At 41.2% G+C, this 14,786-nt stretch overlaps 1 protein-coding gene across 3 annotated transcripts in view; it reads right to left on the bottom strand.

Moving 5' to 3' along the window:
• The window catches only part of LRRC2 (leucine rich repeat containing 2), a 71,174-nt gene extending 65,532 nt beyond the window's left edge, over nt 1–5,642 (bottom strand). For 2 of the 3 annotated variants that reach the window (XM_082075881.1, XM_082075883.1), the window contains exon 1: nt 5,518–5,633. The gene's annotated coding sequence lies outside the window, so the exon portion shown is untranslated. Of the gene's footprint in view, nt 1–5,517 lie in introns of all 3 variants that reach the window. The other variant, XM_082075882.1, reaches the window with a different exon arrangement.
• Nucleotides 5,643–14,786: the final 9,144 nt, after the last annotated feature.

The following is a 14,786-nucleotide window of genomic DNA, read 5'->3' as shown; positions in this document are numbered from 1 at the left end:
CTAGCATTTCTCCTCTCTATATTCTAAGACACAAATTAATATTTCTCCTGTTAGGGCTGTACTTTCTGTCCCAGATATTATGACCTACAAACTTTTCTCAGTTTCACCATTCCAGGGCCCTGTGCAAGCACCTTACCAAACCCCCCTCCTCAGCAACACTCTCAGCCTTCTCTTACTACCAAGCCCATCTCAACACTGAAACCCATCTTTACTTCTTTCCAGATCAATTTAATAATCCATCACCCTCTTTGGGCCAGCTGAGATGAGAAGAAGCACTTGATCACATAAAAGCACTCTTTTACTATCAATATTTGGGTTTAGGCCTCTGATTGCCATGAGCTATCCTTACATGAATAGAACAGAATAAATGCCTTTACAGAAACTTCCATGGGATTTTGGGTCTTAAAAAGAAGAAAACACTGTTCCTTTATAATCTTTCAGAAATAGTGTTTATTTAACTGCATATATAAATAAGGCTATTAAAATCAAACAAAGTCCTTTTGTGTGTAAGGATATTAGCACACTTCTCCTACTTTGGAGAAGTAGGTCGCAAAAAAGCAAAATCTTAGTGGTGGTACTCATGTTTTCATTTAAATTACACAACGTTAATGCCAAAGGTTATTGTTAGAAAAAGCATCTACTTAAGAATTTGCCTGGATTATTTTTATTTTATCATTTATGGTTTTTTCTGTTGTGTAAATTCACCTAAAAGTATGCAGACAGTTCTCTAGCATCTACTTAAGACTTTCTTCTTTAAATAGTAGGAATACTCAGAAGCTCTAGACCAGAATCTATTCAGTAAGGTGTTGAAAAACTACAGAATGGAAAAGAATATATCTGCCTTGTAATGTCTATAATCTTTTTTATTTTCTATTTATTGTTGTTCATCTTGTTGCTACAAAGATATGCATACTTCAGATCATGTTGACCCACCAGTAAAACTGGAAAGATTGAGTATGCTTCCTCTTAAATGCCCTTGCTCCCTTCAGCTACTGATCTCTCCACCCCATGTTTGCGGCACTGCCACAGACCTGCCAGATGTTTCCACAACAATCTCTGACAGCCACCAGTGATCTCATGACCACTTAGTTGTATTTGTTTCCACTTGTTTCCACTTGGCCCCTGTGCCCAGTATAGGTGTTTGACTCTTTTTTTTATTTTCCCCTGGGCTTATTAAAAAGGGGAAAACGATGACTTGCAATATGTCTGGAAATGTAACCAACCTGGGATATGGAGGAACACTCAGGCAACTGAATTTTACAATGGAACTGCCTTTTGCCTGCTCCTAGTGTTTAACACTGAACGAGTTTCATATCAGTTACCTGTGACAGCATCACAAGATGCTATGGTCTGACTGATCTTCAAGAAGCAAAGTGTTTAAGGATACATAAGCTAAAAGTAACACTGAATCACAGACAGAAGGCTGTCCACAGAGAAGTACTCTTCAAATCAACAGCTCCGTTGAATGACTAGTTTGCAGCCTTTCTGCACTCATCTGAGCATCTGAGATACATCAATGTATAGACATACTGAGGAGCATACTACAAGAAAAATAGGACAAGACAAAGTCTTTTCTGGAAAGGAAAGTAGTGAAGAACAGGGGGAAATTGTTCCTAGATACGATAACTGTGTGGCACTCCATGACTTATTGTACCAACTTTTCTACGGCTTCCACCTGTTTACCAGTGTTGTCTCTGTCTTGTATGGAGTTGAATACAGTCAGTCATAAGTCAAAATTATATTTGCTTTATTATAATACAGTTTAGCCCCCTCTGAACATAGCTGGCATCAGTGGTAATGATGGACAACTTGTCTGTGCACAGTGTATTCTGCAAAACAAGACCTGTGTCTTCCCTTGAGTCTGGAAGATGTCCAACATAGTTTTGATACTACAGATACAGCCAATATTAGTCTCTCTTACAGCCCTCCTGAGTTCATATGGGGCCTAGCTGCCCTCAATAACAGCACTGTGTGTACTTTCCTTTGCTGCTTCACATGAATTACCAAATTATTAATGTTTTGTGGTTTTTTTCAATTTGTTTAACAGCCTTGTTTGCTTGGGTCCTTTTTCTTTCAGATAATCACTGTGGGAGATCTTCTGCAATCTTATGAATATTACTGGCAGGATTACATAAGGGAAAATGTGGGTGAACATATTTCCTACCAATCTCGCAAATAATTTCTTAGGAAATTAGCTCACTCACAGTGTGCTTCAGAATGATCAAGTCATTTATCTCACAAGTCTTTAAATAATTCAAAGGAAACCTGACATTTGGATGGCAACTGAAAACATTTTTTGTGTTATCAGGGAAAGATTAAACTACAGGAACATGCTGTGCTTGAAAGAGCAATAGAAATGGTGACAATGCTCACAGTATACAACTATATTCTCCTAACTGTGCACAGCTTGTAAATGGGCTAGGGTTTCCCTGTGTCACTTGGGGAGTGGAAGAGGGCTGCGAAGTGGGAAGCTGCTCTTCCCTACCTAGTCTTGTTGCCAGTAACAACCTCTTGTTGTTATACACCAGCAGAGAATTATCTTCCCTGCTAGTCTGGCTATCTGTCACTAGATTTGCCAGATGCAGAGATTTGACAATGAGAGTTTGAGTTGGGGGTCCAACGTAGATTGTGTTTGAGATCATATATGTATTCATGTGACGGCTGGGTCCTGGGAAGCACGTGGGCAGGGCAATGCTATGGATCACAGTGGATGCCACCTGGAGTCCTGGGTCCACAGAGATCCAGCAAATGCAGCTGCACCACAGAATAAATACAAGAGGGAAGGGACAAGCTGCTTCAGGGCTGGAGAAAGCAGTCCTGACACCTGGACGTGAGCCCAGATGTTTTGGGAGTTCGAAATGTTCCCTCCTGCTCTCTCAAGAGTGCAGTCTCAGCCAGCCGGCTCCTAGGTAAACAAACACAGACAGTGACACTTCCAAGTTATTAATTAGTCCAGCTTTCACTGAAATTAATTTCAGAAATTAGTGCCTTTGCATATCACAGGGTTTAATCTTGAATGCTCTGATGAATCAAGTTCTTTTTGAGTTTCTGCTTTAGCTGTTTCACAAAGAGGCACTTAAGAACAGAATCTGACATTAGCTTCTTCACACACAAATAAATAACTTTTACAGTGTTTACTTACCACAGCTAAGAGAGCAGATATGTCTTTTCTTAACCTACTCATTGTATTTCAGGTGGAAATAACTATGAACATCACAAAATTTAAAAGTAATGTGAATATAGATATGTAAAGGCTGAGTTTGGTTTCAACATACATTTATGTGTGTATTTCCCTTTGTCCAGTGCTGCAGCACAATGTCTTACTGACAGTTTTCATTAATCAGTTCCTATTCTAGATGTAAATTAATCAGTCTCACAAACAAGATTCCTCTTTATCACTGCAGTCTTCAGATCTTGGTTTTTAGACAAGTTTTCACAGGGTTATTCATTAATTTGTTCTTTAATTATGGATTAATTAGCAGCTGAATTACAATATTCCTTATACTTCCTCAACTCTTGTAGCACTATGTTTGCCATCAAGCATGATAGATGTTACATGTGTGAGGGTATTTGTTACAGATGTATTCCCCTAGCACTTCAGTGAGCTGACTAATTATTCAAAGTGATTCTTCCACTGACAATTAAGCTAATGAAACACTGGACTGACATTTGTGACATAAATACATTCTCTTTTTTTTTTTTTTTTGTTCCACTGGGTGTTGTTGAAGAGAGGTTTAATTCCCATAAGATTGACAGAGGGTTGATGTATTAGAAATGGCTATGTATCTTAAGGCTGTTTCTTGCCAAAGTAAAAACAGAACACTCAAGTGTATTACATATTTTTAAAGGTGTTTGAATCTATGGATGTAGCTGTAGTCAGCAGGTGAAAACAATTGTCTTAGGTAGTAGACAAGAGAGTCCTTGGAAAGCTACAGCATGTACTGAGAACTGATTAGAGAAACCACAATTAATTACTGATACAAAGACTCTCTCATTTCCACTGAACAAAACATGGAGGCTTTCACATGCAATTAGATGATCTGAGCATAAAATTACAGTATCAGATTTCTCAGACCTGTTTTATGACATCTGCTTTTTTAGAACAACATTTTGTTGATTTATTCTCATTTGTCTTAAGGTTAATGGACCTGGACCATGCCCAAGATGTGAGGCTACTACTGTTGCCTTTCCTGTACAGGGTCCAACCTCTGAAGTTATCTATATGGATAACTGTTATTTTAGACTCCCTGTCCTAACTGCGACTAGACAAAGACCCTCAAAATTTTGATCACTTCCTTTTGTTCCCAGGGGTCCATTTTCCATGCATTGATGTAAGAATCCAATCCTATCATCTGCGTCTCCCTTTACTGCAGAGGAGAGCAAAAACCTATGTCAAGCTGTTTAGTTCTATCTCCAGTGTTAGATACAAAATCATTTTACTCATATAATAAGTAAAATGCTCATAGCCAGTTTCTAACCGTCAAATTCTGTGACTGAAGAAGATATGGCAGACAATTTAGGTAAGCAAGAGAAGATGCTACTTTGAAGTACTCCCGCAGCCAAATTATTTTAGCTCAAATGGTCCAAATCCCACCACACAGTCATGAGGTGGCAGCTGTATTTTATCAGCTTGCTTCCGTCACCACAGCTGTGTCTTAAGCCTTTCCCACAAAATCTTCCCTTGCCTGTGGATCAGAGATACATGTGGCATGGACAGCTGGACATCTTCCTTGGACTATTCTCCACCTTCACCTTCTGTCTGAGAACAGCAAAATGGACAAATCTCTTTGACTGTATCTACCTCTTTGGCTAAAGAGCATTATCATCCATCACTGATCCTTGAAATGGTGCTCAGTTAACTACTATTAAAAGGAAGAGAGCTGGTCAGTACATTTTGGCCTACAGAACGTAACAAATCAGTGACAGCACATGAATACTTATGATAGCAACAACAACAACTATAATGATAATATTTTACTTTAAATTATAGGCTTTGTTCACAAAAAATTTGCAGGCTAGATTTCCTATACCAGTTAGATTAACTGTTAGTGGCATGCAGAAACTGAAGTTCTATATTTCTTTTTAAATTCCACTCAAAATTTTGACAGACAACAAAGATAAATGACCAACTCTCCAACCATTTTTTTATTGAAAATCATTCTCATGCCAGCCTACGTCCTTGAGATGTAATAGCTTGGGTTTATTACAACTGAGTCATGGAGTGAGTCTTGAAAGCTTTCCTAAATTATAAAGTCTGGATTTGTCACAGGGGTAAATCTACTTAGACGAACTATAAGTAGCATGAATCTTACTATCTTTAATGGTATCCAGCAAACACATCACTTTTGACTAACACTCCATGTTTCAGCTATTTTTCCCATATACATTAGCATTTAAAAATCCAGAGCACTGTACCAGCAACGAAGACCTGTTGACAACTTCTCACTTTCCCTGCCATTTCCCACCTTGACCCCACACATCTGAAGAAACACAATAATCAGCAAAACTATCACTTACCTACTACTAAAGAACACAAACGCCCAGAGCTCCCGAGTGTTCTCTCTGGTTATTCAATTCGGGACACCGAGGTTGTTTATAGCAGCAGCATAGCTCATCGCTAGCCAGACCTCTTTGAACCCCACAGCATGACTGGCCTTCCAGATGTACTAATATGCTATATTTGTAAAGTGATAACATGATCTGTGGTCTTACAGCAGAGACAGGCAGGATAAAGTATCTACACTGCATGACTCGACACAGAACGAGAAACAACAGCACTAGGGCAGCATCTCATTTGCACCAAGGAAAGTGTGAGAGAGATAATGTTACTCATGCTTATGAATTTTCCTCGGAAAAAGGCAAGAAGAATTTAAAAAAAAAAAAAGAAACAGTCTGCATTACTCTGGTATGGACTATCTCTTCCTTCCCCCTTCCATGCAAGTGCAAGAGATAAATAGACACACATGCACACAGACATTCACTGTGCGCTGATTTACAACATTTCATTGACTTATTCCCATTTATCTTAAGGTGTTTTACTTGCTGATGATGGCTCACTTTTTCTATGCCCACTGCTTGATAGAGATGGCAGTATTCCTTCTTATAGTTAGCATTTTCCCACGGACCAGCAGGGCAGGTCTGTGGACAGCTGGAGACCATCCCTGCTGTGGCACTGGCATTGCTGGGGGTGGATGGGGAAGCCCTGTGGTCAGAGCAGAATAGGAGAGGGGGGCGAGGGGAAGATGCAGACAGGGACGGGGAGGCCCACCAGGGCCCCCAGGGCCATGACAATCCAGCATGAATGGTTGAAATTTTGTGATTGTACCTTTAATGAAATAAGCCCATCCACTCCTAATTAGAAAATCTTTCTTAGTCAAAAAAACAACTGATTTACATCTAACAGAAGGAAGGAAGGAAGGGAAGGAAGGAAGGGAAGGAAGGAAGGGAAGGAAGGGAAGGGAGGAAGGAAGGGAGGAAGGAAGGGAGAAAGGGAGGGAGGAAGGAAGGGAGGAAGGAAGGGAGGAAGGAAGGGAGGAAGGAAGGGAGGAAGGGAGGAAGGGAGGAAGGGAGGAAGGGAGGAAGGGAGGAAGGGAGGAAGGGAGGGAGGAAGGGAGGGAGGGAGGAAGGGAGGGAGGGAGGAAGGGAGGAAGGGAGGAAGGGAGGAAGGGAGGAAGGGAGGAAGGGAGGGAGGGAGGAAGGGAGGGAGGGAGGAAGGGAGGGAGGAAGGGAGGGAGGAAGGGAGGGAGGAAGGGAGGGAGGAAGGGAGGGAGGAAGGAAGGGAGGAAGGGAGGGAGGAAGGAAGGAAGGAAGGAAGGAAGGAAGGAAGGAAGGAAGGAAGGAAGGAAGGAAGGAAGGAAGGAAGGAAGGAAGGAAGGAAGGAAGGAAGGAAGGAAGGAAGGAAGGAAGGAAGGAAGGAAGGAAGGAAGGAAGGAAGGAAGGAAGGAAGGAAGGAAGGAAGGAAGGAAGGAAGGAAGGAAGGAAGGAAGGAAGGAAGGAAGGAAGGAAGGAAGGAAGGAAGGAAGGAAGGAAGGAAGGAAGGAAGGAAGGAAGGAAGGAAGGAAGGAAGGAAGGAAGGAAGGAAGGAAGGAAGGAAGGAAGGAAGGAAGGAAGGAAGGAAGGAAGGAAGGAAGGAAGGAAGGACTTTTAGCACAACATTTTCGGTCTAATTTTTTAAAAAACAAAGTTTTTTATGAGGGACGTTTCCAAAAACTGCTTGTGATTTAATTTCCTTTTAAACTCAACATTTCAGTTAAAATATTTAATTTTCTGATTTAAAAAAAATGGCATCAGCCATCTCTGTTTATTATTCATCACTGCCAGTAATAATAAGCATTAATTACAGCAGCTGAGGTTGGCTGAAACTTCAACTACTGATTTTACATTGCTGTGTTTTCAGTGACCTCCCTGAAATCACATCACATTGGTTCCAATGGAAGAGGAAATTCAGGGAAAAACATGAAGTGCAGATTTAAACACTCAATTTTGTCTTCAAACCTGAAGGAGATAATATCACAATTTACTTTAATCTTTTTCAGTACAGCATGTTTCAAGGTGTGGTGACATGCCTGAAGGATCTGCATCACAAGTCCTTAGCAGTCAGTCACCTTTCAGTCTTTCAGTCATTCATGATAAATAAAAAATTTATTGATCACAGTTACCATGTCTCATTTGCCTAAAAGATTTTTATCTTCTGATTCATCTGCCCACTTACATGCCCATTTTTGACAAATAACTATATGGGTTTCCTGTAGAAGTGAAGCATATCAGACTTCATTTGCAAGAGCTGATGAAGCAATCAGTGAAGGAGACAATACTTTGGAGCAGAGAAGTGCATCCTTGTGTGATCAAAAGCACACTCCAGATTTCTGCTTTCTTGGAAACTTCCTAGGAAACTTCCTATATTTTTGTTCAGAACACAATAACATGAGATAATTCTTAATTAGCCATTATATTAAGAAATATGTGATCTCCACCTCATTTTTTCAGGATCTACCAGTTGCTGTACTGGTGTTGATTTTGGCTGAGGAAGATAAGAGTTCTTGTGCTCTTTAAATGTTGAGAAACTGAGCTATGTCTCAGCAATAGACAGCTGACCTTATGGTTACCTCCCTGGTCCTAGCCAAAGAGTCATAGATCAGCTATTCTTCAAATTATAATTGTAGCCTATCCATGAGAAGGAGAGACTTGCAATGTGTGTTGGGAAGGAAATGAGAAAAAAAGATCATGTAGTGAAGCAGATATCAGCTAATTAAGAAAAAAATTAAATAAAAAGAAAAAAGGCTATAGAAGGCTATCTTATGAAGGAGAAGACACTAATGATGGAAGAACAACTGAGGAAGCAGATGCAAGACTTAGAGAAGGTATAAAAAGTAACTGAAGAGATGGAAAGGGAGAGAAAAGAACATAGAGTATTGTTTAGTGGTGGATCTCGGTGCACTTTATAAAATATATATATATATATATATATATATAAAGGGAAAGGAAAATTGTATGTTAAGTCAATACCTAAAAGTGCCTCCAAAACCAGTTTCTTTCAAGGAGTATCTTGCATCTAAGGTTGCACAAATCCAGTCAAAGCGTAGTCCATTCTTGGAGGAGCTGCTATACTAGCAAATAGTAAAAAAAAGCTTGGACAGTATGGATAACACCACAAAAAAGGGAGTAGTAGACACACAGACCAGTGAAGTCATGGAAGATTTGCTTGCATCCAACCAAACCTATCAAAAGGCTTAAATCAATTTAAGGTTGACAGAGGCTACTTCCTTCAAAGTTACTCTCTGCAAACTGCATCCCAGCAGCAGTGCTGATCTGCCAGAGCCAAACCGGCCTCAGCAGATTCTCAAGCATGGCACCGCACACCTGCTGCAGTGCTCCCCCGGAAAGTGCTCCTCATTCAGCTGACCCAGTAGACCACCCAGAGTCTATGTGCTCATGCGACACTGAAGGCTACTGAGTCATCTTACTGAATAAGGAGCACTGCCTAGGAAGTGGTACCAAAGCAGTCACTTCATAAAGAGGCACGTCCCTTTGGCTGCTGGAGCTCATCGGCCTTTCCAAACTGGAGATGTTGCCAAATTGAAATGGAGCCTGTACTGAAACCTCTGGCATCCCAGTCTTGGGAACAACATGCAAAAGTGCCTAAGCTGTCGCAGTGTGAAGCCAGCTGCTCCATGAGACAGCAGCTATATTGCTTCCATTGATGAGTTCACCCTGAAAGCAATACAGCTGTGGTCATGAATCACTGTATTCATCTAACTCTGCTACTGTCTTAAGATAGTAGATCCTCTACCCCTGACACTGATAAAACCACAAATCAGATAATCCAAGTGGGGTAACCAAGAGTTGACTATTAACTCTACTTAATCTCTTCTGATGTGCCACTTTATGGAAAATTCACAAAGTAAGGGCAATAAAGATACTAATGACACAATCTAATGTATGAATTGTTGCTATAGATCACCAGTTGCAACTGATAAGCTTGTTTTTCTGGTCTGTTTTCCTTGTTTGTTCTACTATGGATAGCAGCATGTGACTAAACTAAGATCAGAAGACTTTGGATACTCATGTGAGTGTCTTTGTAACACAGCTCCAGCCAAAACCTAGCATGGGAAGAAGTGGGAAGAGCATTTGATGTAGACAAGGCACCTTCACACTAACACTTCAGAGAAAAGAAGACTGATAATGGAAGTGCTTCTGACATAGATGTCATCAAAACACTGAGGAAACACGTGACAATTAACAGTTTTTTAGGGACATGTGTCCCATAAACGAATGACAAAGTAAAATTTTTTAGAAGACTTACACAAGGGCAGGCTTTAAGAGAGGGTAGAACTTGCTGTACTAATTCATCATGTGCTGAACAGAACTGTTCAGCAAAACAAAGTATTTTTGTTTGTTGCTTTATAGTCACACTATCTATGTGGCCTTCAGTCTAAGACTGTCTGAGCTGCAGAATAACTGTAATAATACTGCAGAATCTGTAAGTCACATTACAAATCACTTCAGCAGGGCAGATTATTTTATCTGCTGCCTTTCAGTCTTGAGAGTTTGGCCCTTTCTGATACAGTCTCTGTGTGCTCCAAGGGAAATATCTGATTTATAACTCCTGACAGAGCTACAGCCCAAAGATGGCTGTTAATGTGCCCGGAGCATTAGTGTGACAGGCAAAGTCTCAGGCAAAGTTTGTAATTCTGAGATGGCCACACCATCTTGCTGTCCTAGCTGTGCTGTGAAGCCTTTCGTGCAGACTTTCTTTTGCTATCGCAAGTTCTTCAGCAGGCTTGGCTTGTGGCTCAGTTTATGTTTTTATGGTGAGGTTGCATAGTTCTGCTGAAAACAAATCCTTTCACTACTGCTGTTTACGGACTTCATTGTGGACCCTACTGACATAGTAGGTAAGTCCTCAACAGTCATGACTCCCAAGTGATCTGGGAATAAGCATCTCTCAAAGAACCACAAGATGCCTATAGACTTGTCCACAGTATTTCGTAAAGGTCTTAAAAATAATTTTGGCTCATTGAGGCTGTTTGTTCAGAGGTAAATTGCCCTCCAGTAAAAGTGCAAGGACCTTAAAATCATGACAGAAAGAATATCTGAGAGCTCCTGAAGGGTTTTGCAGGCACTCCAAGGAAGAAATACAGCACTTAAAATCAAGAGTTGTGCAAGACACCACAGACATTGCCGACATCTTTGAGTAGAAAACAAAGCTATAACTGGTTGGATTCTTCCAAGGAGGTTGTTAACAAGGTTATAAGAGATCCCGAGATGAAATCATGTCAGAACTACTATTAGCATTAGCATTTGATGATCAGCCCTCCATGTGAAAGGTGCACAAAGTGGTAAAGGGAAGCACAGCTTTACTCAACCTCAGGCTCCTTTTAGAGCTGCTTACACTTATATCTGATTTGAACTGAGTCACCTAATTTAAGAAGCATTTTCTGAGTAAAATAAAGGGCATGTTAACTATTGATCTTTCTCTTGTTACATTTAATTGTGCAACAAATTAAAGGCACAGGAGCCCACTGGTGTGAACGAACAGAAATGAGATGTATGTTACATTTGATTGGTGAGCAATTGCTGAAAACAGGAGGCTTTTTGGTAAGAGCCAGGCTCAGTAAACAGCCTCATTAGATGTGTCATTAAAGGGAATGAACCATAGCTATCCGTCTATGCTGACCAAGTCTGTGAAGCAGCACAAACTCTTTCCAGGGGTGCTTATCTTCATCAAGGTGTCATAGAGTGCTGTCGAGGGATACAAACTCATTTTTTAACAACGACAATTAAACCTGGAAGAAGAGGGGGAAAGACAGGAAAGCACAGTTCCCTTTGTAGTCACCTTTGTCCACTTGGAAAACAGGAGCAAACAGACCACTGGTCTATCAAATGCAACACCTTGTCGTGGCAGCCTGCTCAGGTAGCATGTCTGAGAGGATGAGGCGACTCACTGGCCCTGTGAAAACCACATCACACTGTTGTTCCCCACAGATTTATGGCTCATGCCTCGTTGCACTCCACTGTGGTAACTGAAAAAAATCAAATAAATGTTCCTGCTCTGGGCCAGTTACGAAGCAGCACACACACCGTTGTCACACCCCTCCTGCAGACCTGCAGCTTTACAAAACCACAGCAGAACAGGATGTTTTTAAGAATGAGTCAAATGGTGCCATCTACCGTCCACGTAACAGGCACACCCAGCTCACTGCATCTATAGCCTTGAACCCTGAGGATTTTCTGCCTTTAATAATACCTCTGCAGAGATTTGAGTACAAATATCTGCTTTTTCCTTTATTTCTGTTTATCCTATGGAACGTCAGAGATATATCTGCTTTGGTAGTCTATTTTGCATAATACACACAAGGATACGTTACTAGAACGTGTAATGCTCTGACCTGACTGCATTTTCCTAGTAGACCCACTGTAGTCCCATTTACAATGCACAGTTCATAGGAGTCTATGTCTTTCTTACTCGGCTACAGGCAGTAATTTTCCTGGAGGAACAGCATATATGAGTATTAGCTACAGATAGAAAAGAGAAAGAGAGAAGCTGTCTCTGTCTTCTAATCCAGAAACATGTTTTTATTTTTATTTCCTGACCTGATGTCAGTAAGTTAAAAAGTTCTCCAATAAACAACACTCAATATTTAACCTCTCTTTGTAGCCAGCATGCCTTGTAAGCATTCCTCAGACCTCATGCTTGGAGTTAATTGTCACAACAACACAGAAAAGCAAATAAGGAAATAGAACCGGCCTCTGCAGACCACCAAACTCAAGGGCAATTAACTTGAATTTGATTAAATAAAGGAACAGAGACATCAAAGAATTAAAACAATGTAAATAAATAAATAAAAAGACAAATATCATTGTAACTTCCTCACGAGAACTCGTGAGGCTGTCACATGGGTCAGGTCAACAAGTGAGGAAAAGCTGTGACATCAGAAAACAAATTTGCCCTGGAGTGCCAGAAAACTACTCCTCTTTTTAGGGGCGAAAAGTTGTAATCTGACCTCATATTGCCATTCTGACACACGGTTAATCAAAGGAAGCTGAACTGAACGTTCACAGGGGACTTTGGGATTCTGACTCATGACTGCCCACCAGGATGGCAAAGACCTTTACACTGCCCACTGCCTGCTTCCTACCAACCATGCAGAGACCATGAAAGGGCTCTGAAGCACGCCTGCAGACAAAATTTTGAGCCTGGCTGCCACGGGTTTTGATTTACCTGAAAACATGAGGTAGTTTTATTGTTTTGCTGACTCAGGAGCTCTTGGACTACATATGAAGTAGAACAGTTAGTTACAACGAAAATGTGATCCAGGTGGTTTAAATAGAAAATTTGCCTTGTGAGTTTATAATACTCGTTTTTTGCTTATATGCATCCAGCCACCTTTTCTGTCCCTACCTGCACAATATTTTTGAGCTTTTGCCAAATTATTTTCGTAACTTTATAAGGTAAGTCAGAGCCATCAGGAAAAGGAGTTTTAATCCATACCTACAAACTATGAGCAGAGCTAGTGAGAATCTGGATGTGATCTTCTCCAACAGAAGCAACATTCAGATAACTACAGCAAAAAAAATCAGTGACTTCTCAATTCAGTGTCATGTTACCAATTATAGATTAAATTTAGATCACACTGATATGACCTAGTAAATATGACAACAGCTCAGGTGAATTTCCCGTGCTTGCAACCCAGATGAGAGGGCCTTCAGACAAGGATGTTTTTCATTTCAAAGTCACACATAATAAGCTAGGTCAAACTAGGACAATAAAGCTCAATCTAGGGTAGTAATTAAAAGTTTGTGGTCTCTGTAGCTCTTGTGCCATCTTGTGCTAATTCTGTAGTGCTTCTCTCCGTGCTTTATTTCCTGCTATATAGTGCAGACAGAACTGAAAGAAATTAAACTGAATGAGAGTTTGGCCCAAAAAGGCACCATTTTAACATTGCTGTTGTAAAGACTACAAGGCTGACGAGTCAGGCTTAAGGGATAAATCGGGTTACATCAGGCTGGAGACCAGCTGCTAGCAGGGTTCCACAGGCATTCATCTTAGGGCCAGCACTCTTTAATGTCTTCATAAATGACTTGGATGCAGGTCTTTATAGAATACTATGTTCATGGGTGACACAAAATTGTAAGGAGCTGTTGACATTCTTGAGAGCAGAGAGCCCTGCAGAGAGATCTAGACAACTTAGAGAACTGGGCAATCACCAACCATATGAAGTTTAACAAGGGCAAGTGCCAGATTTTTCACCTGGGACATGGCAACCCTGGACGTACATACAGACGGGAGAACAAGATGCTGAAAAGCAACTGTGCAGAGAAGTATCTGGGGGTCCTGGTTCATGGTAAGTTGAACATGAGCCAAAAGTGTGCCCTGGCAGCCAAGAGGGGCACCCATGTCCTGGGTGCATCCAGCACAGCATTGCCAGCTGGGCAAGGGAGGTGATTGTCCCGCTCTGCTCTGCACTGGTGCGGCCTCATCTGGAGCACTGCGTGCGGTTTTGGCCAACACAGGATAAAAAGGACATAAAGCTACTGGAGAGTGTCCAGAAGAGGGCACGGAGTTGTTGAAGGGTTTGGAGTGGAAGCCGTACGAGGAACAGCTAAAGTCACATGGTTTGTTCAGCCTGGAGAAGAGGAGACTGAGGGGAGACTTCATGGCAGCTACAGCTTCCTCACAAGAGGAGGAGGAGGGGCAGGCGCTGATCTCTTCTCTCTGGTGACCAGTGACAGAACCCAAGGCAATGGCAGGAAGATGTGCCAGGGGAGATTTAGGTTGGACATTAGGAAAAGGTTCTTCACCCGGAGGGTGGTGGAGCACTGGAACAGGCTCCCCAGGGAGGTAGTCATGGCTCCAAGCCTGACAGTGTTCAAGAAGCATTTGGACAACACCCTCAGACACATGGTGTGAATTTTGGGGTTGTCCTATGCAGGGACAGGAGTTTGACTCAGTAATCCTTGTAGGTCCCTTCCAGCTCAGGATGTTCTGTGATTCTATAACTCTGTAAGAACCCTGAAAGGAAGAGAAATAACTTAATTGTGCCAGTCTGATGGGTTTTAATGGTTTTCATTCATATAGAGGACTTAAAAGTAGAAAAATACAAAGACTAAGAATACTAATGGAATCCTGAAGGTGCATAATAAGGAGTTTTAATTTTATGAGCCTTCTTAGCACGCATTAATATTGATAAGGTAATTCACCCAGAAACGGTCAGGCATTTCCTCTACACATGACTCATGGGGCTAGTTAACAGAAGGTGGATGCCACAGAATCAAATACTAAGCAG

Source organism: Streptopelia decaocto (assembly GCF_964273445.1).
Source record: "Streptopelia decaocto genome assembly, chromosome: Z".
In the NCBI taxonomy this organism is placed as follows: Eukaryota; Metazoa; Chordata; class Aves; order Columbiformes; family Columbidae; genus Streptopelia; species Streptopelia decaocto.
Note: the sequence above shows the minus strand (reverse complement) of the source record. Positions and strands in the feature narration are given on the sequence as shown.